Genomic DNA, 25,496 nt, shown 5'->3' on the forward strand with positions numbered 1-25,496 from the left:
GCAGGCGCTGTATAGGCTGTATGGGAAGGAGGAGGGTAGTGTTTATGTGGACGGAGCTTTTGATGGGGACCGGGGGGTGGCTGTGGTTGTGGCGGGTAAAGATGGTAGGGTGGTTACAGCGTCGGGATTGAGATGTGACAGTGCGGAAGAAGTTGAGGAGGTGGCGGTTGCAATGGCAATTTCTATCGAGGGTGTAAGGAAGGTATTTAGTGATGCAATGGGGGTTGTCAGGCGCTTCATGAATGGAACGGTGAGTGAGAGGGCTAAGAGGTTGATCAGTGTGAAGGGACAAGTGGAACTAATATGGCGCCCTGCACGTGAGGTGGGGAATGATATGGCCGACTGCTGCGCCCGAGGACTCTTAGGCCGGGCTTCGCAGGAGGGGTCGTATGTGCCGGTGGGTTATGGAGAGTATCTTGAATGTTGCAGACGGGATAGGAGGAGGTTCCCGGAACCTCACAAGGAGTTGTGTCGGGAGGATGCGGTGCTTTTTAGGCAGTTGCAGGTGATGTGTGTGTATACCCCGGTGTTGGGGAGACATGTGGACCCAGGGAATTTTGAGAGTGACTTGTGCAGGGTATGTAAGGACAGTCGGGCAACGCTGCAGCATATTGTGTGGGACTGTGAACAACGGGGGCATGAGGCATCGGGGACCCAGGACTGGCCGGAGGACTTCAAGGATGGTGTGATGTGTGTGGACTTGGAGGGACAAAGGGGTTTCGTCCAGCGAACCCGGCGCTTGCTTCACCGGCAGACTGTGCGTAGGTGTGTTGGTGAAGGGGTGACGGAGGGGTAGGGGTTTTCGCAGGACCAATAAAGAGGTTTTCCACCACCACCACCTTTTAGCGGCTTTCCTTTCCATAGATTTTTTTTTCTGGCAGAAGGCGATTGCGCACATCCTTATTTCTTCTTTCAGCAGCTCCCAGTGCTCAGCGTTCACTTCATGACTGTTCGCTTTCTCTGTGATAAGCCTTTTTAACTCTTGTTGAAGCTCCTCCTCCTCAAGCGCGCTTCCGTTTAGTTTCCACGTTTTCCAGGATGAATCGCGGTTTTGCTTTTTCTTTGCCTTCCCTATCTGCGCCGTAACGAGAGCGTGATCTGAAAAAGCTACCGGTACAACGTTATTCGCGACTCCAACTAACTATAGATGGCGCCACTCATTTTCCAAGATGGCGGGTTTAGTGAGGGTCAGAGATGCGTGCCACTGTTGAGCCTGTCTAGTGTGCTGGCTTCACTGAGCGACATAAATTATTTCTGGTATTACGAGGAAGCTAATGTTTTATGAGCGCAGGTCACCTCTTTAACCTGAAAACAAGAGCGGTGTTTAGCATTATTTACGGAAGCATGCGCTTTTTAATTCTGGAACGAAACCGAAACTTATCTCTATTTTGGATTTAATTTCTCAATATAGGTCGTAATTTCGGATTCTTTCATGACTTGAAGACTTTCATGACTTCTTCAAGAAGTGTCTCACATCGTAATTATTTGCTTGGAAAAGTTGTTTGCGGAAACTTTATTTTGTGACATACTGTTCGATTCAGGCTGATATTTGTAGTTGTTGAAAAAATCAGTGCTGATATCTGTGCGTTCTCGCTGCTTTTTTCTCGCTCAGATAATTGTCATGGAAAATAATGACAATTATCCCAGGACAAGAACTAGAATAATTATAATTTTAACAATATATCCACCAAACGAATAAACTAATAAACGCTGTTCTCACTAGAAAAAATTCAAAGACGGAATCCGAGTCAGACAGCTGAAGTGTGAGTGTGTTTTTATAGCACCGGGCGTGACGCGTAGGACTTCATATTATATCCAGTGTTTGACTGTGTGTCTATCTTGATAACTATGTCAGAGTTTTTCATATGCTAAAAAGAACACAGAATTATACCTTTCTGGAAGGGCTATTATGGTTAAATAGCGTATTCTCTTGATCTTGGCGTTAATTGGAGGCATACATTGCCGCGGTTTGTATTAATATTAATAATATTAAAATTCACATATTTGAATAAGTAATTCTTCAAGCTCTAATATAATTTGTTGCTTATGATCTAATTTTAAACACGCGAAGAAATATGACAATGAAAACGGTGCTAATTATCGTCACTGGTTCTAATTGTTGCATTTTAATTACCGATAAAATAAAAATAGTCTAGAATCAATTCAAAACATTCTAGCTAATGTGAGAAATCTATGTAAAATTACATTAATTGTGGGTAAAGTATATTGTGCTATCAAAGTCGTGACTTTTGACAATCGGCGAAACGTCCAAAGTCGTTGCCAATATACTTCCAAACCAAATGTCCAAAAGTAAATTTTTTTTTTTTAATTACTAGTTTTTTCATAACATTTATTTACTTTTGTATTTGCTCGCCGTCTTTTTGCCAATCTCAGCTTTTCCAGTTTGAAGGAACGCCTACCTGCTTGCACGTCTGCTCACTGCAGCACGTTTCGTTGGCGTTGGAAGCCGGTGAAACAGTAGTGAGTTTTAATATTACGTATACGAGCGAACCCAAGCCCTGTGTGTTTGCGTTATATTTGCGTGTTCCACACTGCGCGTGCGCGGAGCCCGAAATTGCGGTCTTGGATGGCGCATGGCGATGAGGCGCAAGCAAAACGTGGGGCACGCAACTCGATCGCAAACGCACACCGCTTGCGTTTGCTTGTATGCGCAATACTAAAACTCTCCAGTAAGGTACAATCCCATACCGGCTGCAGCACTATACGTTGGGACTCTGAAGAGTGTTGTTTGCATTCGGAAACGACATTTCGCGAGCCATGATCGCGAGCAGCTCCGCCATGTCCGCTGAGCAGGAGAATCGGGGGACCCTCACTTGAGTGCTTCCCGTTTCCGCCGCGGGAGGGCGAGCGTCGAGCTGGAGACGCGAATAGGATATTGTATTTTCCGCCAAGCAACTCGAAGCATATACGCGATCAAGTCGCGAGTGACATTCCTCTTGCCAATGAGTGTATCCGGGAGATGGTTCTTGTACAAATTCAGTTACGTCCTGCAAATTCAAAATCTCCAAGTAGCTTCTTAAGTTCTGCTGCGCTGGAGTCCTGTCGAAGTCCCTTGGACGAATCTGTGGCCCGAGTCACGCAGTCGAAATCAGCCCCCAGTAGTGTGTGTGCCGGGGTGCTGATATATCGTCGGAGCTGATTAAAAAGCCCTTTTCTTCCTGTCGTTGGTTTGGCGCATGCGCTGCAATTATCCGAATTGCTTCATTATTGTAGAGCACCTCTACAGCGCAAATTCTTCCACTTCGGTCCGTCTCCCATTCAGGGAATACTGTAATGCCGCTTTTCTTTTAATTAGTACGGCTGTCCCCGCACTATGTGAAATGGCGTTGACATAACGGAGCTCAAAGTAGTTTTCGAGAAATTGGACGGCCTGATTAGCACGCTAACCGGTTAATTTAGCTTCTTGCAGCAGTGCGACGTAAACTCTTTCTGCTAAAAGGGTGTTCAGTAACCACTGCTGTCTCTTTCGTGCAATTAAGCCAACGCCATTAAAAGTACCTATTTTTAAATAGAACACTGCGGGTTAATGTGAGTACTTTTCTCGCCACACTCATGGCAAGGGGGTTATGCATCAAACAAGAAGAAATGTGCCAGAAAGCATCACAGTGCATGCAAGAACCTACGGAAAGTCATTTTGCCGACGAGCTTCAGGCGGGATCCGGGTCTTTAGGTGGTATAGAAAATTCCGCTGGCTGACTGGTTTCCATTTAAGGCGCTGGTTCGGTAGCCCTTATCCGTCTTCGTCGGTGCTGGCCTAGTCTTCACAGCTCATAAACTCCGGAACAGCCGTGCCAGTGTCTTTCGGTGCAGCTTGCATCGGCTTGACGTTTGTGCTCTGGCCCTGGCCGGTGGGGCGGTCCTCCTGGCGGTTTAAAGCAGTCTTCGAAGATGCATTGACTTCTGCACTGCTGTTCGTGGTGTCTTCCTTTGCAGGAGCGGTAGACACCGGGGAGGTTGAGGGAGCGGCAGGCAGAGAAGGGGTGGCGTCCTTTGCAGCTTCCGCTTCCAAGGGGCACGACACGTCACTGTTGCTACTGGCCGGCAAGCTGCCACCTGCCGCAACTTCAGCTTCTTCCTCATCCATAATGTCTTCAAATTCATACTTTCCGGTCGCACCTTCTGTGACTGCAGCGTAGCTCCTGACGCAGTCGTCCTTTTCGTGACCAAAGCGCCGACACAGTTCGCAGCGGGGCACTTAGCACTCACGTCGAACGTGTCCTGTCCTTCGGCAACGCAAGCCCATTGGTGCGCGCCCCGGGGCGATGACTAGAACTGAGCTATGCGGCATGCGCAGTTGGTGCGGCAGCCTTTCTAAGGTCACGCTGTCCTGGAGCTTCAGACGCACCACTCTAGTAGTAGACTCCACGCTTTGGAAGCCGTCTTCATGCCAGCTTTCACGAACAGCACCTTGAACGGTTCCGTAAGGCTCAAAAGCCCTCCGGATTCCGTCATCAGGGACGTCACACGGAACCCAATGCAGTTTTAAGCGTACCCCAGCCTTGTTGGGGTCCAGCACGAGGCACCTCTTGCCCTTGACAAGCAGTTTTTTTGCGTCCTGGATCTTCTGCTTGGATGCCAGTGAGCGGAAGGTAGCAATCCAAACATGGTTCATCTGGTAGGAACCAAATGCCTTGAGGTCTTGCAAGACCCCGACGCTCTGAAGCCCTGGCTTGAGGGCACCATTCTTGTACGACATTTTCCAGACATCGCAGTGCAGAAAAATGATGTTGTGCATGATGATAACTGTTCATTTCATTTCATTCATTTATTTTTCCCTCAGGGCCCGAGGGCATTACAGAGGGGAGTGGGTTACATAATATAAAGTAAATCTAAGATATGCACATGAAACAGAACAAGAAAAATAACAATAGGTTAGTCAAATTCTGGAATATAAATATTGGCAATACAGTTTTTAAACGCCACACCATCGGAAATCGATACCGCAGAGGCTGGAAGGTGGTTCCAGTCAAGAGTGGTGCGAGGTATGAACGAACTATGAAAAGATGTAGTTTTACACGAGGGTACGTCCATTTTATGTTGATGATCGAGACGTGACGAGATGTAAGGTGCAGGCGTTAGTAACCTTTCACGTAGGAAAGGGTTATGATGGTATAGCTTGTGATACAGGCATAAGCGAAAAAGTTTTCTGCGCAAAGCAAGCGTTGGCAGTTTTAGGCCCAATTTCATTGATGTTACGCTAGCGATGCGGTGATAATTAGTGAGGATGTAGCGAGCAGAACGGTTTTGGACCGCTTCAACTGCAAGGGTTAGTACGTCAGTACCGGGGTCCCAGATGGAGGAGGCATAATCCAGTTTTGAGCGAACGAGTGTTTTGTAGAGAAGTAATTTTAGCGACACAGGAACTGTTGAAAAATTCCGTTTTAGGAATCCGAACATGCGGTTAGCATTATTTGTTATGTATTGGATATGAGAATCCCAAGAGAGAGTGGATGAGATATGAACGCCTAAATATTTATAACATGAAACGTGCTCTAAAGAAACATTGTTAAAAAAGTAGCGAGGAGTGTCATTTTGGACACGGATAATTCTCATTACTTTGCATTTGTTAACGTTAAGCTGCATATTCCACATGTTACACCATTCTAACACACTGTTAATGTCTGACTGAAGAGAAATGACATCTAAATTATTAGTTACTTCACGGTATATTACACAGTCGTCGGCGAATAAGCTGATTGAGGAGGAGACACTGGCGGGTAGGTCATTTATAAATATAAGAAAAAGCAGAGGTCCCAACACAGAACCTTGGGGAACCCCGGATGTTACAGAAGATAAAGACGATGAAGTGTCATTTACAAAAACAAATTGGGATCGGTTAGTTAAAAAGGCATGAATCCAGGAAAGTACGTTAGCGTCGATATTAAGTTTGCTTAATTTGTGAAGTAGAAGCCTATGTGAAACCTTATCAAAGGCTTTCGAAAAGTCCAGGAAAATACAGTCGGCCTTCGAACTACGATCAAGAATGCGATGAAGATCATGTGTGAAAGTTAGTAACTGTGTTTCACATGAAAAGGACTTACGAAACCCGTGTTGCGCGGGAGAAAAGAAGTTGTTCGATTCTAAAAAATTTACAAGATGTGAGAAGATTATATGTTCTAAAATTTTGCATGAAATACTTGTTAGAGATATCGGACGATAATTGAGAGGAATATGCTTATCACCAGTCTTATGAGCAGGCACAACCTTTCCCACCTTCCAGTCGCCGGGTAGAACACCAACACTAAGAGATTGCTCGAAGAGTTTAAATAGTATAATGGACGAATATTCCTTGGTGTTTTTTAGGAACTTCGAGTTTATATCATCAATTCCTGCAGAACAAGACATTTTTAGATTATCGACTAGGTGAATAATGCCGGCAACGTCGAATATAATCGGAAGCATGGGTGAAAAATCATTTTGCAAAAGCAGTGGCACAGTCGATGAATGGTCATGGGAAAATGAGGCGACAAATGTAGAATTTAAAATAGACGCACATTCACTAAGCGACACTGGTTCACCGACGTCGCTAAAAAAAGATACCGAGGGTTTTTCATTGCAATTGACCACATTCCAGAACTGCCTAGGGTTATTAGTAAGCATGGATGGCAGAGTTACAGAAAAGAAATGAGCCTTCGCGTTCTGAACTGCCATTTTGTAGATATTAGAAGCATTGTAATAATCGGACCATTTAATGTCATTATTTGAAAACTTAGCGGTTCCAAACTTCCTCTTTTTCTTGTTAGAAAGCCTTTTTAGCGCAACGTTAAACCAAGGCGCTTTTGAAGATACGGAGAGATTCCGTAACGGTATGAACTTGTTAGTGAGACGCACTACTTCCGATTTAAATAATTTCCAGTTTTCGTCAACAGAACGCTCAGAAAAGCGCAATAAGAAAGAATCAAGAAATACACAAAGTTCATTATTGATAGCCGCGTAGTCACCTTTACCATAGTCACGTATTCGCTTGAGACTCGTAGGCGAGCTTCCAGCAGGAACATTAAGGAAGAAATGTATTATAGAATGATCACTGAGACCCTCCATGTTGCTGATGGAAGAAATTAATGTAGGTGATGTTGTTAGTACTAGATCCAAGATGTTGGATGCGGTTGGAGTGCTTCTGGTAGGAAGAGAAACTAGCTGGGTAAAACTGAAATCATTGCAAAGATTTATGAACTCGGCTGCGTCAGTCGAAAACGGGTGACAATGGGTATGTAAATCATTCCACACAATATTCGGATAATTGAAGTCGCCAAGAAGGACGATAGGAACGGAAGGAAAGCGGACCAGTATGGAGTTGATTGCATCATGAAGGTTGTTCACAAAATAATTATTACAGGAAGGTGCTCGGTAACATACACCTAACACAAGTTTTTGATGATTCAAACACAAGCAAATGAACAAGATTTCTAAATCGCTAGTCAAGCGTAAACAAAACGATTCAATGTGAGCGGCAACTGCGATTAATACACCTCCTCCAGTTCTATCACCCCTATCACAACGATAAATGTTGAAGCGCTTTTCGCAGCAAAATATTTCAGAATTCTTTACCCTGGAGGAAAGCCAAGTCTCAGTTAAAATCACGATGTCAGCGCAGCAGGAATCAATGACAGAGCACAGATTATCTCGGTGACGTATGACACTTCTTATATTAGTAAAAACTACGGACACCTGTTTTGCACCGTGGCGTGAACCATCCCCCCTCACGACCTGCTATGATGATGTAGATGCCCGCGAATTGTTAGAAGAGACTGGCGCTGTATCTTCTGCCGCACGCGCCTTAGCGCCATTACTGGCTGGGGCGGCAGTACAATCCGATAATCCTGAGGAACATTGGATGTCTCAAAACCGAGTCCCGATAAGGTCGTTATCTCAGCTCCTGCGGAGCTAGCCATTCGTGCGTCCGTACTCGACAAATGCCGGAAAAAGAATGCCCTCGCTGCCTGCTTCGTTGCAGTAGGGTACCCGGAGCATGTCTCCGTCTGGTATGGGGAATTACGCAATGCCGAATGCTCAGCCTCGGCTCGAACGTAGCGCTAGTGGAACGGATGGGATGCGGCCGTCTCGGTGGCTCCGAGGCGAGGCGCCCAGGTTGCGGGTTCGAATCCCGGCCGAGGTGCGCGCAATATGACGGCGGCTTATTGCGGAGAAGGTGCCGTGTATCAAGTTATTAACCGAGCGTTCGGTTGCACGTCAGAAAACTGGAGCTGGTCGTCGACTGATATTTTAACCCTATTATTTGCCAATTTTTAGTCGATTAGTTAATATATTAATCGGTCCCGTTGATTTTCATGGATAATATTTTTAAAAGGTAAAAATTAGTTCTTATTTGTGTTTTTATTGAATACGTGATAAATGGCGCACTATAGAATTTTGTGCGCCAATGTGAAGACCCGCGTGGTTGTTGTTGGGCACATTAAATAAACAAATTATTATTATTATTATTAATCAACCAAGATATGTAGTCAAGCAGTTCAAAGACACTCATCTTCACAGATTAATATTTCAACTAATTAGGCAAAGAGGCTCGTTGATTTTCTTCAGCAAAAGCGACCTCCTTTGATGGCTTACGATAATCTCTACTGAACGAAACGGACGTTTGAACGGCGTTGAAGTGGCAGGGACATGTGTAACTTTCTGCACTAATCTGGAATTACAAATCTCGCCCCTACAGTTTACTTAATATTGAAAATTTACCTAAAGTTAGCCCTTCATACAGATGTACACCTCCGCGTCTCCATGGTGAAAGCATTTAATTTCTTACTTTTTTGGTTCGCAAATTTTTTTTCGATTAACCGGTTGAAAACATTAATCGCGATTAAAGCATTAATCGATTACCGCAATCGGTAGGTTAATCGATCAATTTCCCAGCCCTGGAAAAAATCCCAGATGGTCGAAATGAATCCTCAGCCCTCCGCTGGGGCGTGCCAGATGCCTGTCATTGGTTTGGCAGGTAAAACGCCTCAATTTGATCTTAGTAATGGGATGCCAAATTATCTGAGACGTGTCATTGCCTGATTTTGTTTTTCTTCTTCAGCTTAAATTGTATAATCGTTTATCTTTTCCTGTAAAATATGCTTCTTTACTTCTTTATTTTTGTATGCTCTCCTACTGGGGGCCTTGAATAGACTTAATTAGCTTTTAACATTCAAATAAGAGTTAAAAGCGATTTTTTTTTACTTTTTCAAGAGGAAACGCTGACTAATGCAGCCCGCGAACACATGGATACAAATAGTGTCTGCTACTGTTAACAAACCCTTCTTCTTATATATATATATATATATATATATATATCAGTGTGTCGAACCGAAAAAAATACGGGTTCGGTTACGGTTCAGGTTCAGGTAAATTTACTTTGTGCCGGTTCAGTTCCGGTTCGATTAATTTGATCCGCGAACCGGTTCGCGAACCGGTTCGCGAACCGGTTCGGAAATTATAAATAACAAATTGCAACATCAAAATAAATTACAAATAAAACATCTGAAATCAGCACATACGAAACGGGATACGTCGTAGTGTAAGGCTCAGGGATTTCTACCAGGAATGGTTTCTTATGTGCACTGAAAGGTTACCTCACCGACGTTTACGCATTCGGACTTCATCTAATTGGGTCCGACGCAGTAGCTGTAAAATCCGCGACCTCCTTACAAACCCACTTACAAGTAGAACTCGCAAACTATCCCGCCACCTCGGCGTGTAAGCAATTGAAGGAACAGTGGGGAAAAAATACAGCTTTCTTTATTTAAACTAGCCTTCGGTAACTCAAATTAGACCCTTAAAGAAGTTTTCATTAAACAAGATACGGAATATGAAAAACACTTCACCGAACGCAACGCCAGAAGGACGTAATAGGATAAATATTAAAATAGAAGAGTTCGCTGTCTCACAAATATGTTAGCTTCTAAGTGCCTATACGAAACCGGATGCATTATTATCAAACTCCACAGTCTTTTCTTTTCTCATTCCGATGGAAGCAAGCTTCAAGAACTCGCGCGTTCTGGAAACGTGTTATGAAATGAGCACACAGCAGCATTTAGGATTTACGAGATGGTAAAAAAATGAAATCCCGTGACGCGATTTTTTTTTTTGCAAAGCCTTCCGATTCTTTTTTTTTTCCGTGCAAGCCACGACCAGCGCAATACTGGTTCCAATGTCAAGATTCATGGATGCAGCGTTTGTCAAGGTTCATGGATGCAGCGTTTATATTCCTAAGACTGAGCGGAGAAGAAAAATATGTAAGCGAGGTGTGTGTCAGTTGACGGCACTTAAAAAACAAATGGCATTGATAGCACATTCATTGTCAACAGCGCGTGGCCGAACCGTTTTGACATGAGCCGGTAACCGTTATTTTTTTTTCCGGTTCAGTTGCGGATCGGGTTCATCGCGATAACAATATAACGGTTTGGGTTCGGGTTCAGTTCCGGAAAAAATACCGGTTCGGTTCCGGTTTTCGGTTCGGTTCGGTTCCAGTTCGACACTCTGATATATATATATATAGAAAGAGAGAGAGAGAGAGAGCTTCATTTTTTTAGTTATGTAACTTTATATTAGCACTCTATTGTTATATTCAGGCAAAAACTGAGCGTTCGTCGATACGTAGTATATTGTTGCTGTGAGGGAAAATACGGTTTACATTTTTCCAAATACTAAAAAAAATCTAAGCGCTCAACAATTAATTAAAGTTCGCGTATCCATCTCTCTCACCCTGCTGCTCAAAATGAATGTGTAAACGATAAATTAAATAAACAGCATGTCTCGACTGGTGTTGGAACCTTTGGAACGATCTCATTATAAAACGAGATATGGACGAACATATGATTACAAAAAGGAGTAAATAAGGTTTCGCGGTTCGACTTCCGTTAATATAGCAAAAGTTGGAATTCTCGCCATATCCTCATGCCATACGGCGCTGAAAAGCTAGTCTTCATTTCAGTTTTCGTTTCCATCTTATTGCACCAACAATATAGAAATACAAACAAAATGTTGCCCTTTCCCCCCCGCCCCCCCCCCCCCCCCCCCCAAATCATTTTTTTTTTGTCACGCAGCCTTCATTGTCAGACGACGCTGCAAAATGCTTATTTCTTATCAGTTTCTTGCATATTCAGTTATGCATATTTTTCAACGCGAGAAACCAATCTGATTTTGCCACGCCCGCGCGCTATGCCATCTTTGGAACCGGGCCGCAATTTTCTCGGACATGGAGAACATATTACACTTTCAAATCTGTCGCGCGCCGAACTGATAAAGAAGGAACAAGTAATTTCCGTCCCTCCTATTGAAGCAGACAGAAACATAGCGCAGAATTCCCGAAAATTACTTTTTTTAGATATATATTTGCATGTTTTTCAAACATTCTGGTCTTCAATTACCTGCCTATCGCCGGCGCACCGAGGACACCTATTTAACTGTAAATTCAGCATCACGTTCGCCGAGCATCATAGCAAAATGCCTGACTTCAATTTCGACGCTTCTTCTTTTTCGGTCTGCACACTACTAGGGCACAAAAGGGAGGCCAACCCGGAAACTCCCGAATGCAAGCCTAACACTAACCAGCTCGATTCCACAACAACGTTGAATGAAATTCTATACACCACCTATGCTGCTTTGCACGTCAACTTGTTCGTTCATTCTAAATATAAAAGAAAAATAAACACGTGAGTTTACCTTCCTGCAGAACATGAAACCGACCAATCACGGCGAACATAAAAAAAAAAAAGTGATTTGCGAATTTCATTATGTACTGAGCTTCGTCCTTCGTTGGAATCCTTCTAATGTTCATCATGATTGATTGTCTTCGTGTTCTCCACGAAAGGACACTAACAGATATTTTTTTGAAGTGTGGATACGTGAACCGGTGCTGCAGTTATCGGCAACGTAAGAAACACAGGGCGTAGCGAGTCGCCACGCGGGCGCTGCAGTCGTCGTCGCCTCGCCTCATTGAACCGTTCTTATTTTTTTTTTTAAGAGTTGCGCTGCCACCTAACGGCGGAAACTCAAATCAACGTCGGTGGGAATGGGGAAGTTATACTTCCTTTCACAGACATCAGCAGTGATGCCATAGACGTGGGACGCGAGGGCACGCGCCCTGGGAAAGTGCAATCTATGCGTGAGTTCTGGCCGATTTCCGTGAATTCTCTATGCGTGAACTTGGCTATTCCCAAAAATGCCGCACCTTTACCTGCACTACGGAAATATATAACATAAAAGTACATGCTGGCCTCAAGACAGTCCGAACGAAATAACTGCCAAGGCTGCGGCGCGCGCGAGCTCGTGAGACGAGATGTAGTCCTGCCACACCACTCCACACAATGCTTGATTTCAGGAGCCGCTATTAGCGGCGAGATTTTGAGAGCGAGAGAGAAGAAAGGAAAGGGCAACCGGCGCTTTCCCCTTGCTGGTGCGTTAGAAAGAGTGAAAGTCCTGGATGAGAGGCTTCGCCGGTGGTGGGTGTATGCACTGCCCGAACTTCGTTCGCGCTTTCTTCTCAGTTTTGAAGTCCCAAACTTAATTAGAGCTTCGGGCTTAGAATGCGACAATCTGCCTGTCATCGGGACACCATTGCTCGGTTAAAGGGTACACAAATAACGACAGAAAGCGTCGAATACTGTCCGAGGACCTAGGTCCTCGGACAGTATTCGACTTCCGGCAAGGCGAGTGCGGCTGCAATGTTTTTAAGCTCCATCATTTTCCACATGACCCCGATCTCCGGTGGCGGCAGGTTGCCGCCGTAAACCGAAAGTAAACGCCATCTTCTCGAGTGTTCTCGGAACCTTTTGTGAATGGGGCGCGCATCGAACGCTATACCGTCGATGAACATGGGGTACGCTCGCAAGCTGCGTGCAAGTTTTCTCGTGATAATTGCTGTTTCAGCTTGTAACTTTTCGTATCTCAATATATCTTATTTTTGATATTTTGAAGTAGTGACACAGACTCGATTTTATCACCTGCAACACTTAGTTAAAGGCTCATCTCAGCCGCCGGGTTTAGCTGAAAATTCTCAAAATGTTAGTTCTATCGTTTTTTTTTTTTTTTTTTAAATTGCAATCTTTAGCGGGATACCAGAGAGCCGTGAACCAATGTTGGCAGTCACAACAAGACTAGATTCTTTTTAATTTCAAAATTAGTGCACAATGTAGCAGGAAAGAAACCTTCGATTTCTGTCGCTGAAATTTGAAACATGCTCATGCATTGAATTCGAATCGTTGAATCATTGATCGACTTGCTCCGGTGATGGGCCCACCTCGACTTTGCTGTTTTCAGTTCTCGACAAAGGACACACTCGTCGACGCGGGGTCCTCAAATTAAGCGTTTATAGACACCTTCAAGCTGGAGTGAGGTGCCTTCTATCGCTCCTATACAATATTTTTATTTCGCGTGTCCTTGTTCATATTATATTTCATAGTTGTGGACGACACAAAACGCCAAAAACATTCCTGGTGTACTCCATCTAAAACTACAAAAAAACTTGAAGGGAAATTCAGTCGCTGTGAAATGATACAATATTTGGAGCACTCTCCTCCGATTTCTATAGGTGGTTCGTTCAGTGTCGCACTTCTGGCGTCGCCACACTGCCGGATGCCATAATGAGGGAAAACAAACGCTCGCAATGAGTTTAAAAAACGTCATCCACGGCACACAAGGACACAAGACGGCCCTAAGTCAGATACCCAGCACTTTTGAGCACCCAAAGCGCACCCATCGCGGGAGCGGCGCCCAGAAGAGCACTTTCGCCAACGCTTCTGACCACTCAGCGCGGCCGCAGAACCTGACGCTCGCTAAATGGTGCTACACGATTCAAAACGGTGCTACCCACGATAAAACGGTCTACCGTTTTATCGTGGAACGATTGAAGGCAGCTCACTCCGGCTAGAAGGTGTTTATAAACGTTTTATTTGGGGATCCCATGTCGACGAGTATCTTCTGTCGGGAACTGAAAACAGCAAAGTCGAGATGGGCCTATTAGCCGGGGCGAGTCGATCAGTTGTAGATAATAAAATCGACTCTGCGTCACCGCTTCAATATATAAATATTAAGATAAATTCAGGTGCATGAAGTTACAAGCTGAAGACGCAATTATCACGAGAAAATTGGCACGCACCTTGCGAGCGTTCCCCATGTTTATCGGTAATACAGCGTTCGGTGTGCGCTGCATTCACAAAATGTTCCGGGCAGGGTCGAGAGGATGGTGTTGGGCGAAAGGCAGAGAGAAGGAACCCGACCCTCACTTTCCTTCTCGCCACTGTGAAAGGAGGAAATCGCCTCTCGTTTTCTCCTCGCCGTTTTCCGATTTTTTTTTTCCAGCTGCCTGTTTTTTTTTTGTTTTTCTTTTTTTTGCAAGTTTGGGGTGGAGGAAATGAAAGCTTCAAGGATTTGAAAAGATTATCCAGAAGCCAGCCGGCACACCTGCGACAACCGAGTAGCTGTTTTGAGCGAGCTTGGCACTTGCTCTTCCCAACGAGTTGCATTGGCTCTTGTTTAGCATTGGTTTGGAAGACAATTTTTTGCTGTTGTGAGAGCACAAATGCCTTGTTCTGCTCAAAGGAGTAGTCATTGAAGTATCAATTTTAATATAAATATCTGATTTGGCATTTTCGTTGTTTAGGCGGATTCATGGCGACAACGGGAAGTACGAGCGGCGTTTTTTGTATATCAGGGATGGCGCTCCATAGACCAGTGGTTCTGAATCATCATGGTTCGTAAACCGGCAGAGGTGACGGAGGATCCCATCCGTAGTGGGTCTAGTACTTTTTGGTGTAGAGCGTTTTGCTGTAGGGCGTTTCGGTGCGGACTTTTTGGTGCACAGACATTTCAGTGTACGGACGTTTTGCTGCAAAGACTTTTCGGTGTGGGACTTTTCGATGCGCGGATATTTCGGTGCACGGACATTTTGATGCATGGACATTCGACGCTATGGTTTGCCTCGCCGGTATCTCTTTTCCAACGTACGCAGACACGCTTCACATCGTGTTTGTGCGTTGAGTTGATAGAGATAGTCTCCTCTATAAGGTTTTGGCTTTATTACTGGTCCTGCGTGTAGGGAACGACCCAAACAGCAAGACGTTTGAAGTTGTTTGTGTATTCAGAACAATTTTGAATATCTTCAAATGCGCCTCCTCCGCGTAATCGCATAGCTCCGATTGTTAATAATACATTGTGATGACCTCGCACGACAAAAAAAAATGTAATTATCACTTGTAACTCATTAGGGAATACAGTAGGCGTGTGCGGGTACAAAATAAGTGTAATCAAATCAAATATCGATTTGAATCAAGTAAACAAGCCAAATTTGCTGAATGCTAAATCTATTTTATTTGTTATGAAATGTTTGCTCATTCTCGCACGAAAAAAAAACAAAAAACAGTGACCACAGATCATACACAGAGTATGATCTGTGGTCAACGTCTCCTTCCATGCCGTAATGATGTCGCCGGACGTAAAGAACTGCCTTACAATCGTGCTTATAAAGGGCGATTTTTTTTTTTGACGACTAGACATTTTTCTAAAAAAGACGTCCGAGTTACGCAATTTCGGTTTGTGCCTTATCTGTAGTCATCAAAAACACCAAATCATTCATTTTTAAAGAGATGTGGTGGGCGTGAAGTGGCTCACGGCGTCCTAAAAAGCCTGATTTGGACGCGAATCGTGTTACCGCAATCTTTTCGGCCACCCCACTCCTCGCCCCCTTCTACAGTAGCGTTGTCACAGCGATGCGCATGATTTGTCGCTTTGGCTTCATGGCGTTAGGCTGTGCCACGCGGAGATGGAGCCCACATATAATCAGAACTATATTTTCGCGCCAAAATTAGGAGGACGCCGTATAATAGTGTGCGCGCGTTACATCTTTTTAAGAATGGGCGGTTTGGTGGCTTGCGATTATGGCCAACAACTTTCCAAATACAAGATGCCGTTTTCTTTTCTAATTAAAAGGTTAATTAGCGAATTTTAGGCAATCGGTCGGTTTTAGTTGCTTTCGTTATTGAACCTAATCCTCGCCTAGCCGTATAGCCACCTACACAAACCGCAATGGCGCTTATTTTCACTGGACAATTTGGTGGCTTTCGATTACGCCCAACAACTTTATAAATCAACTATCCCGTTTTCTTTTATAATCAAAAGGTTCATTAACAAATGTTAGGTAATCAGTCGGTTTTTGTTGCGCTCTTTCTTGAACCGAATCTTCGCCCGGCCGTATAGCTCACATCCAAAAAACGTTAATTTCCACGTTTTTCCTAATATCTAGTAGGTGAAAAAAAATAAAATAAAATAAACGCTGTATATAAAACAGAGGGAAGTTCTTTTCTGATATAAATAAAGCGTGGGGCACGCGTCTTGCATGCATCTCTTTTTTTTTTTCCGGCCTATGAAAACAAATCCCGGGACATTCGAAATTGAGTTTATGATGGGGCGGGCGCTTTATCACGGGGTATTTTGTTATGTTTGATAAGCTTCATTACTAGGCAGAAGAAAGCCACGCGAGCCGTATCATATTGCAAACAGCTAATCGGGTGTTTCTCAAGCAGCTCTAGAACTTTCCAATTGACATTTTGGTTCTTAATACGCCCACCCTGACAAAGCCCCAAACAATTATGTAAGGGCTGCAGAGGCTATCTCGGCATTCCATTTCTTCATCAGCGAACAAATGCGAACAGAAGATAATGAAAACTTCGTGATACCTGCTGTCTTTTAATAAATGGCATAATATGCTACTACTGCTAGTTGCACTATTTTACACGAAGAAAATTGTGATTTTTCGGTTCAATCTCCATGTTTCCCGTTCTTTTTGCTGATGCGCCAGATATTTGTCGGGTGTCAAGTTTTCAGTTACATTTGTTGACAGAAACTAAATGCACGTTTGGCCACGAAGAAATTTTTTTCAAAGGCTGAAGATAGATGAAATATACCATAAACCGCTTCAGTTTTTATGGAAGTTTGTTTTTACTCTTCTTAGTAGCTTCAACGAGGCGGCTGTCACTCTAGAAAACACCTGTAGTACGAACCTATATATTATGCCCCAGAAATGGTCAGACTGTGTCCCTCTGACAGCAATATCTTTTACTTGTAATTACTCATGATTATAAGTTTGTACAAAAAACAAAAAAAAAAAAAACAATAGTAATAAAATCACTCTTCAGTGTGCCGTTGTTAGAACGACCAATTTTCAACTCTCTGGGTAGAGCTCAAAGTTCGGATTAAAATACCCATCTTTTTTCCTTCTGCTGTGATGTTCAAGTTCCGTTCACTAGAAATAAATATGCGGTGTTGTAGCGTGTGTGGCCGCATGCGGAAGTATCTGAATGTAAAAGAACTTGTTGTTGGGCTAGTTGGTGTTAACTATCTGAGTGTTTTTTAGAACTGCAGAAAAAGAGTAAAAAAAAAAAAGAAAAGCGACCCAGCCCGAACCCTTCCGAGCTCATATCCAGCCTGCCTAACTAATCCCTGGTGTTTGGAATTGAAGCAGAGAACCTTGAAGGTTTACGGAGATTTTGTCGGGGGGCCGGTAAGCCCATTAGCACTCGTGCGAGAAGGCCGTAAAAAGCGAGGAGGAAAATGGAGGAGGAAAGGGGAGGAGGAAAAAAGAAAAGAGGGGGAATCTTCTGCCACGCTGAAGAAAATTTTGAGCCCCCGCCTTTAACGGACGCAACCCACTGCCGCTGGAGATCGGGGTCATCTGGAAAGCGATGAGCTTAGAGACACTGCAGCCGCACTTGCCGGATTCCGTGCAAGCTACATAGGTCCTCGGACAGTATTCGACGCTTTGTGTCGTTATTCGTGCATTTTACAACCCAGCAATGGTGTCTCATTGACTGGGAGACTGTCGCCATCCAAGCCCGTGGCTCTAATTATTTTTGGGAATTTAAAACAGAGAAGAAAGCGCAAACGAAGTTAGGGTAATGCGTACACCGAACACCGGCGAAGCCTCTCATCCGGGGCTTTCACTCCTTCTAACGCAGCAGCAAGAGGGAAAGCGCCGGTAGTCCTTTCCCCTTCTTCTTTCTCCCTCTCAGTAAAACGGTCTATAGACTATTCCAAAAACGGGCTTCTGGTCGGTGCCATTCTCAGAGGTCGTGCGTATTCCGCGTGTTTCGTTGGCTTTCCGAAGCACTGACCATGCGTGTGCTGGACGGGGATGTTCCCACGCTGTGGTCTAATTTGTTAAACAATGGAACGGTGTGTTTTGGGCTGCCGATAGGCGATGAAACTTCCTCGGTGAGTATAAGTCATGTGTTGGGAGCTGTGACTGTTGCCTATGTGTGCTGTGTGCATACGCAGAACTTTCCGAGTGTGTACGCCTACGGCTACTCAACCAGTGATGGGCGAAAGCACGCACTCCAGCACGCCGGGATCGGAAATCCAATCCCTGGTTCTCTAAGCTTCGAAGAGGATGGAGACAGTATCGGCTAGAGTGCCTCAGTGTCGTTTGCTGCACCTCGCAAAAGTGCAGACATCCTTTGGGAGAGGAAGTACCGCCTTTCCTGACATGGCCACCATTTTGCCTTCTGCCCTCTGACAGGCGCCGAAAACAAACGCACACTTGACGGAACGCGCGACGCTGTGTGTTCTTAAAGTTACCCCGCGTCATTAAAAAAAAATTAATGCTCTATAACTCGTAAGCATTTCATAAACGGCTGCGTATAGAGTGAGAGGCAAGAGGAAGGCTCCGTTTTCAGTTGACAGGGTTGTCCCCACTCAGAGGAGGCCACCAGCCCGGAAACATTGATGCACTCTAGTATCGGGGTTTGCGGACGACAATAAAAGGTCGACAGAGATAGGGATTACAGTCACAAAGAGGCAATTAAAAGATTAATGGACATTTTTAGAAAAAATTAAATGATGCTCAACTAACTAGCGTAGCTGATGACAGGCGTGATAGAGTAAAATTGGGAATGCTACCCGCGTAGCTCCAGTCCAAAGTCTCAACCCTTTCTTCCAGTGGGTCCGGTGCTCCAGTAACGCCGACAAGGTTTGACCAGAGGAAAATTGGCGACTCCCTCGCCGGGGAAGAGGCGGGAGGTGCTGTTTTTAGATTTTTAGCCAAATCCCCCCTTCGCCCCCCCCCCCCCCCCCCCCCCCCAAGTTATCCTTGTGGTATTCCACACTGCCTGGTGCCATGGGAGAAAATTGGCTTAGAAAGGCGGGAGGAACCACATGTTTGTCTTTTTAGAATTAGGCTAGGTGGCGCAGGCTACCGTTCGTTAGAAAGAACATCCATCCATCCATCCATCCATCCGGCTTGAGGTGGCGTTACCAATACCGTGTAATGTGCAATAAGGTCTCCAGGTTGGGAGTCGTACAGTACTATCTAATTACTTAGTTGGAGAGGCGGGTACGCTTCTCGGTACTTTAAGACTCCAGAATAAATTTGAGCCTAAGCAGTAAAAAAGTATCAAAATTAACCAGTGATCTAATAAACTCGGTGCCGCCCCGTTTTTGCAGAAAGCAATGAACTCCACTCGTCTGCGTATATTTTAGTCCAAAGTTAAGATAAAATCATGTCGCTAATCGATTTAAGTGTTTCGAATTGCCCTTTTAATGTCAGTGCGAAAAATATTCATGATTTTAATTCCGGCGCTTCAAGTACAACCAAAACCAAAAATGATACCGGATATTTAGCACCCCGTTATGATTTTTTTTTATTATTATGATATCCTTTGGATTTTTATTGTGTCCGCTTTTACTAAAACGCTCCCTATGGCTGTTTCTTTAAGATGCAAGCTATATAACTCAACACAACACTTTCTTTGTAAACGATATGTACAGTAAACTTTCATAGCAGCGATCTGATTATGTGAAATGTAAAACATCCACAGTTCAAACCATACCGGATGCTTTTCCTTTTTTTCTTTCTTCAGTTGAGCTAAACATACGTGCCTCGAGCCTTATTTTATCCTTTATATGTGTGTACCATTCTTTGGGGTTTCTGGTTCCACTGAATGTTGCTCGCTCACTTTCGGGCTATCTCTACAATAGGCAAAACACGCATTAACGTAATTGTTCCTCTGTGGTCAACGATACGAAAGATGGATGTGAGCTTATTCAACGAAGGAACAAACCGTTTGCACTTCGTCGTTTAACCACGTAATGGGTGAAAGGAACTGAATCGCGAACGGCAGAGCAGTGGTTAATGACCGCTTTCCAACAACTGCGTGCCTCGTGGATTGCTGAGCGCGAACAAAACAAAATAAAACAAAAAAAGGTACAACGTTCTCAAAACCGTCGGTTAAAATAACGACAAGCAACGTTTTCAAGATAAAGCAAGAAAATAGACAGGTCTCTCCTCGCCAAGCTTCACGACTAATACACAAAGTAATTGTGTTACGTGTATATGTACCCAGCGGGAAGCTGGTCAGCCAAAATGGACGTCTGGTGTATCCGTTGTAAATTAGAAATTCCGCCAGTGCAATACAACAACTAGCATGTATTTTTTTTTTTTTTTTAACGTGCATTACGCAGTAGTTTTCTTTTAGAGGATCAGGGAAGGACACTAAGGGACGTAGCGAAGGAAGAAGATTCCACCCCCCCCCCCCCCCCCCGTACTCAACGCAAAAGAGAAAAGCGCTTTTTAAATGTTTTGACAAGTGCCAAAATTCTCGCAGTATAACTTAATGACCCGTCTGAGCGCCCGCAATATGATGTAGCCTTATTGCTGAAAAGGCGCCCTGTAACCGAGATATTAGTTGCACGCCTCATTGTGCCCAGGTGGTCGAAATTGATGATTAGTCCTTTGCTGAGGCCCACTAGATGCATCTCTTTGTAGGTGTGAACAAATCTTCTATTCAAGCACGACGCCCGCTAAGTTTGCAACTTTTATATGGCATATAAAACCTTGTGCATCAAAACTCTTCTCTCCCCATGGTTAGCTTTGCGTTAGTTTCGTTTTTCGTGCCACAATCGTCCTAAGCATTGTTCTATTTTTTTTTTATTAACATGAAACGTTTTTGGCTAGGTGATCTGTATTACGTGACGCCCAGATAAAGTTGAAGCCTGGTAAAAGCGTGACTTTTTGTGTGGAGGAGAAGAGGCCATCGGCAGTACGAAAGCGTTTGCACAAGGCGGAAATCTAACCCAGTCCACATAAATTATTAAGCGAGTGTCTTTTCAACATATCGCGCGACACATCTTTTTCCTTTCTTTATGCAGCATGTCACGACACATGACTGTAAGTTATGGTGCCATTGGGTGGGCAGATAGCAAGTTGACACCCTGCCACACGTTTTAACGTGAAACGTTTTTTGGCTAGGCGTTCGGCATTTCGTGAAGTCCGGATAAAAGTGACTGCTGGATAAAAGCGTGGCCGCGAGGCTCGACACTGAGTATCATCGTTATCGGGTGGGAGAGGAGGAGTGAGCTGCTCGATGCTGATTGGTTAACGGGGAGGTCACGTGACCAAAGGTGTAGGCGAAAAGGAGCTCAACCACTTGTGCGCACTGAGTGAGAGAAGCTTGAGAGTATGGAAGGTACTGGGAGATTACCGGGTCTATCAGCCTGATGTGTGTACACATGCCACATGTACACATGCCACCTAAGTGTACACATGCCACGCATTATATTATCTGATGAAGAGCTCTGTGAACGCAGGCGTCTGGCGTCTGGAGACTAAAGAGTATCGCTAAACGTCTGTAGTGCAAGAATGTTTCACGTATTCAAAATGATTGCCTGGCACTTTGCCATACAAATTTGATTAAACCAAAAAGAGGATTAAGCTTGTCGACGTAGACGACGTGGTTTGCATAAAAGCCAAGACGACCGTCGCGTCCTTTATAGATCAGCGTCGTCGTGACAGACGCGGATTCAGCAGCAAGTTTAGACTGTCACTTGCAGGATGCCGTTTACAAAACCCCCGAGGTAAGCAGGATAAATAACGGTAAAACATAATTTGTTCATATATTTTGACGCTTCGGTGCAGTTTTTACCTTCTTCTTTCCCGCCTAATCCTATTGATTTCTTGTTACCGCCTCTGTTTGCACGAAGGATCGAAGAAGCAGAATTTGTTTTTTTATTGTCGGCCTTTTTTCGTTTAAGGTTTCCAGGAGATTAGCATGTTATAAGGTCCGCCTTCACGCCTGGAGTGTTCGGCGCCCGTGCGTCGTACAGTGGGCGTGGTGATGCCCATCTCATTTTGACATTTTCTTCCTTTAAATTAAAACGCCGCTTTTTTTTTCTTCTTTTTTTTGCGGAGTTTTTTATTGTTTTTTTTTTGTGCATCCTGTATTTTTATTTTTTCACTGAGGCGACAACATTGGCTGCCTTTTAGCACCCATGACTATGCGGGCATACCAACGTTGTCCTTACAAAAAGTCAAGGATCGTGTATGAGATAATGCAGAATAGTTGAGTACCCAACGAAAACTTTGCCCAATAGCCTCTCTTATTTATATTGGTATGGTAATACTGAAAGGAAATGCTGCAGGAAAAAATATACAAGGTGCTGTTTTTTAGTTTTTTTTAAAGCTTAATTGATTTCTTTATAAAAAAAAACGTGAAAGCTACACTTAATCGGTATGGGCTCTTGAGTTATACGGCCAGGGGGATATAGTATAGAGGACTAATCGGAACGATCAGTAAAAATCAAATAATTAAAATGTGTTGATTAATTTTTAATTGGTGATAATAGACATATGGTTCCAATTGCAGAGCGTCATCGGAAACCACTAAATTAGTAATTTAGGAAGACTTCCGAGCGCATGAGAAACGCAGTAGTGCGCTAATGTTACCAGTGGCGCAGCCGGAGCAAGGCTACCTGCGCGATAACGTCCCCGCCCCCTTTTTCCTTCTCTTATCATAGCCCCAGCCTTGTACCTGATGCACGAGTTAGCGCCTTTAGCGCACTACTACGCTTCCCACGCGCTTAAAGTATATCTAAAAATGATTGATTTAGTGGTTTCTGATGATGCTCATCAAGCTCCCAGTTTGATCATAGGTCTATTTGCACTAATTAAAAAGGTAATTAACAAATTGTATTTAATTATCCGACGAATCGTTACGATTAGCCCCCTATAATGAGTACTATTCACTGGCGGCCATAGCTGTGTGCGAGGTTGCTCAGCGCGTGCTAACGGTGAGCTTCCACAGTTATTTTGCCACGTGCATTCCACACCATCAAGATTACTGGGTTTAGCAGCCTAGTAATGTGAGCTCGTCCTCAGCATGCGCTCGAAACATCGCCCTCAACTATTGGCGACGTGCGCGATCAAAAGCGTCGCTGTGGTCGGCCTGCCACGATTGGCCGAAAGCTGACTATGACGTCAGCAAAGGACTTCTCATCGACGGATATGAGAGGAATGTAAGATGTTCAATTTTGACTGTGTTGGCAATGCTACTTTGAGAGCGCAATGATTTCAATCTTCCACCATGCTGATTACAAACATTATCGAACTTGTTGTTCGCAAGGTAATGACGTCACGAAAGGTAACCATAGAAGGGCGCCACCAAAACATCTCGCCGCTAGTACTATGTACCCTGGCCTTTGATACTTTGGTGAGTGTACAGTTACCCTCCTTTTATGGTAAAGGAGAACTGAACCGGTTTTGTATTTGAGGAAAAACACTTAAATCGTCTTCATATAAAGGAAGTGAAGTAATAACTTAAGAAAAGTAAAAATTCTGGGTTATATATCGTGAAATATTTGGTTTCGAACGGGTGCTGGGAGTGCCATGGCCGAATGCTGTTCTCATTGACACGAGCCCAGCTGCGTCACCGGTCGGCTTCCGCTCGATGCCAAACATCATCATCGGCGAACATTCGGGTTCGCATTTAGGGGCGATAAGCTGGGTGTAAGATTTAAGCCCGTATTTTCGGGTAATAACGTGAGTAGAGCCGAAAAACGAGCCGGTGACTTATTACTAACGTCAGTATTTACGCCTAATTACTGCTTAGCGAGATCGAGAAACCCGCTATGCGTCTTTTTATGCGGTCACCCGAACGTGCCGGTAAAATTAACGTAGATATGTATGTAGGGGTGTGCGAATACCGGCTCGAATCGAATAGGACAGGGATAGTTTTAACGCTGTTAAGATAACCGGTTCTCGTGGCTTTTCCTCCTACTGTGAATGAATGAGTGAATAAACTTTATTACAAGGGTGAGTCATAGTACCCCGGGGTGGAGCCCCTAGTCCGGGGCCCCTTCGCGGCCACCACCTAGGCACGGTCCACCAGCCGTTGATGGCCGGTGGCCGTGTCATCAGTCAGCCGCTCCTCCCAGAAGATGGGGGAGAAATTGGGAAGGGGCGAGATGGAGGGATTGGCCTGGCACTGCCAGACCATGTTGAGAAGGTCCCCAGACGTTTACGCCCCTAAAAGTAAACTCCTGGAAATACGTAAAATCAAAGGATAAAGAACAGACAGCTACCATGTACTTGACTTTTCGTGTTTTATTATTTTTCTTTTTGTAAGACAGCACTGCGGCACAGCTATGGCCGATCTTATTAGACTACCCTTTATTAGTAACAGCAGAGTACGTGTGCATTTGTATTTAGAATATTGCCTACTGTAATAATCTTTCATACCAAATATACTTAAATATTGCATAAATGTTAATGTTTGCAAAACATAGATATTTTTTGCTGGAACAGCGAACCAAATTGCCTGAATCATCAGTCGGAAGTTTATTGCTGATGGCGAGCTTAGCAACCTTTTCTTGACAAGCGTTGTTTCTGGGTGCACTAACATGTACTGGCTATTAAAATTAGTTAAATGGACGAAACGAATACTGAATAAACTATCAAAGAATTCAAGAAGAAAAAAAAAAAAGAACAACATTTAGGTCAAGTTAAATTTCAGTCGTCGGCCCTTCTTCCCTTTTTGACAATAAATGGAACCAACACACGGATGAACTGATGGCAGACGGAGTTATCTTCTGACAAACGAGTCTCGATCTAATTTCTGTAAAGAAAGGTTTTCCGCATTGTTTGGCACGCAGCACAATTTACGTACCTTATCACACGCAAAACGTACAATAAAAAACGCTCACAACAGCTTCTTCCATTTATTTCCCCACCTGGGACAGAACACACTCAATCCTTTGTAAACGCATGGACGGAAATTATAGTATAAATAAAGTATAGAAAACAATCGACTCACAAAAGACATCACAGTACGTTTAGTTAGAAGAATACAGTATAGAAAACAATCGACTCACAAAAGACATCACAGTACGTTTAGTTAGAAGAATACAGTACACAAAAAGCAGACGTTTATAATGCCTTGTTCTCGACACACATACTTTTTTCTTCTTTGCCTTTCGGAGTAGAAAGGTAAACACATATTGACTTGTTCTGAGCTTTTATTTTGAAGCCAAACGGTCGGAAAGAGCGACGAAATTCAATTTGTTAGCAGCAAATACGGTTCCGCTAACGTCGGCTCAAAGTTCGATTGTTGCCGCTTTTTTTATTTTTTTTTTTTATTCCGTACTCGATCATTTGTTTATAGAAAAATACTTCATAAATACATAAACAAAAAATATTGTGTCAGTCTATTTGCTGA

This window comes from Ixodes scapularis, unplaced genomic scaffold (genome assembly GCF_016920785.2).
Source record: "Ixodes scapularis isolate PalLabHiFi unplaced genomic scaffold, ASM1692078v2 PGA_scaffold3__209_contigs__length_174095766, whole genome shotgun sequence".
Classification (NCBI taxonomy): domain Eukaryota; kingdom Metazoa; phylum Arthropoda; class Arachnida; order Ixodida; family Ixodidae; genus Ixodes; species Ixodes scapularis.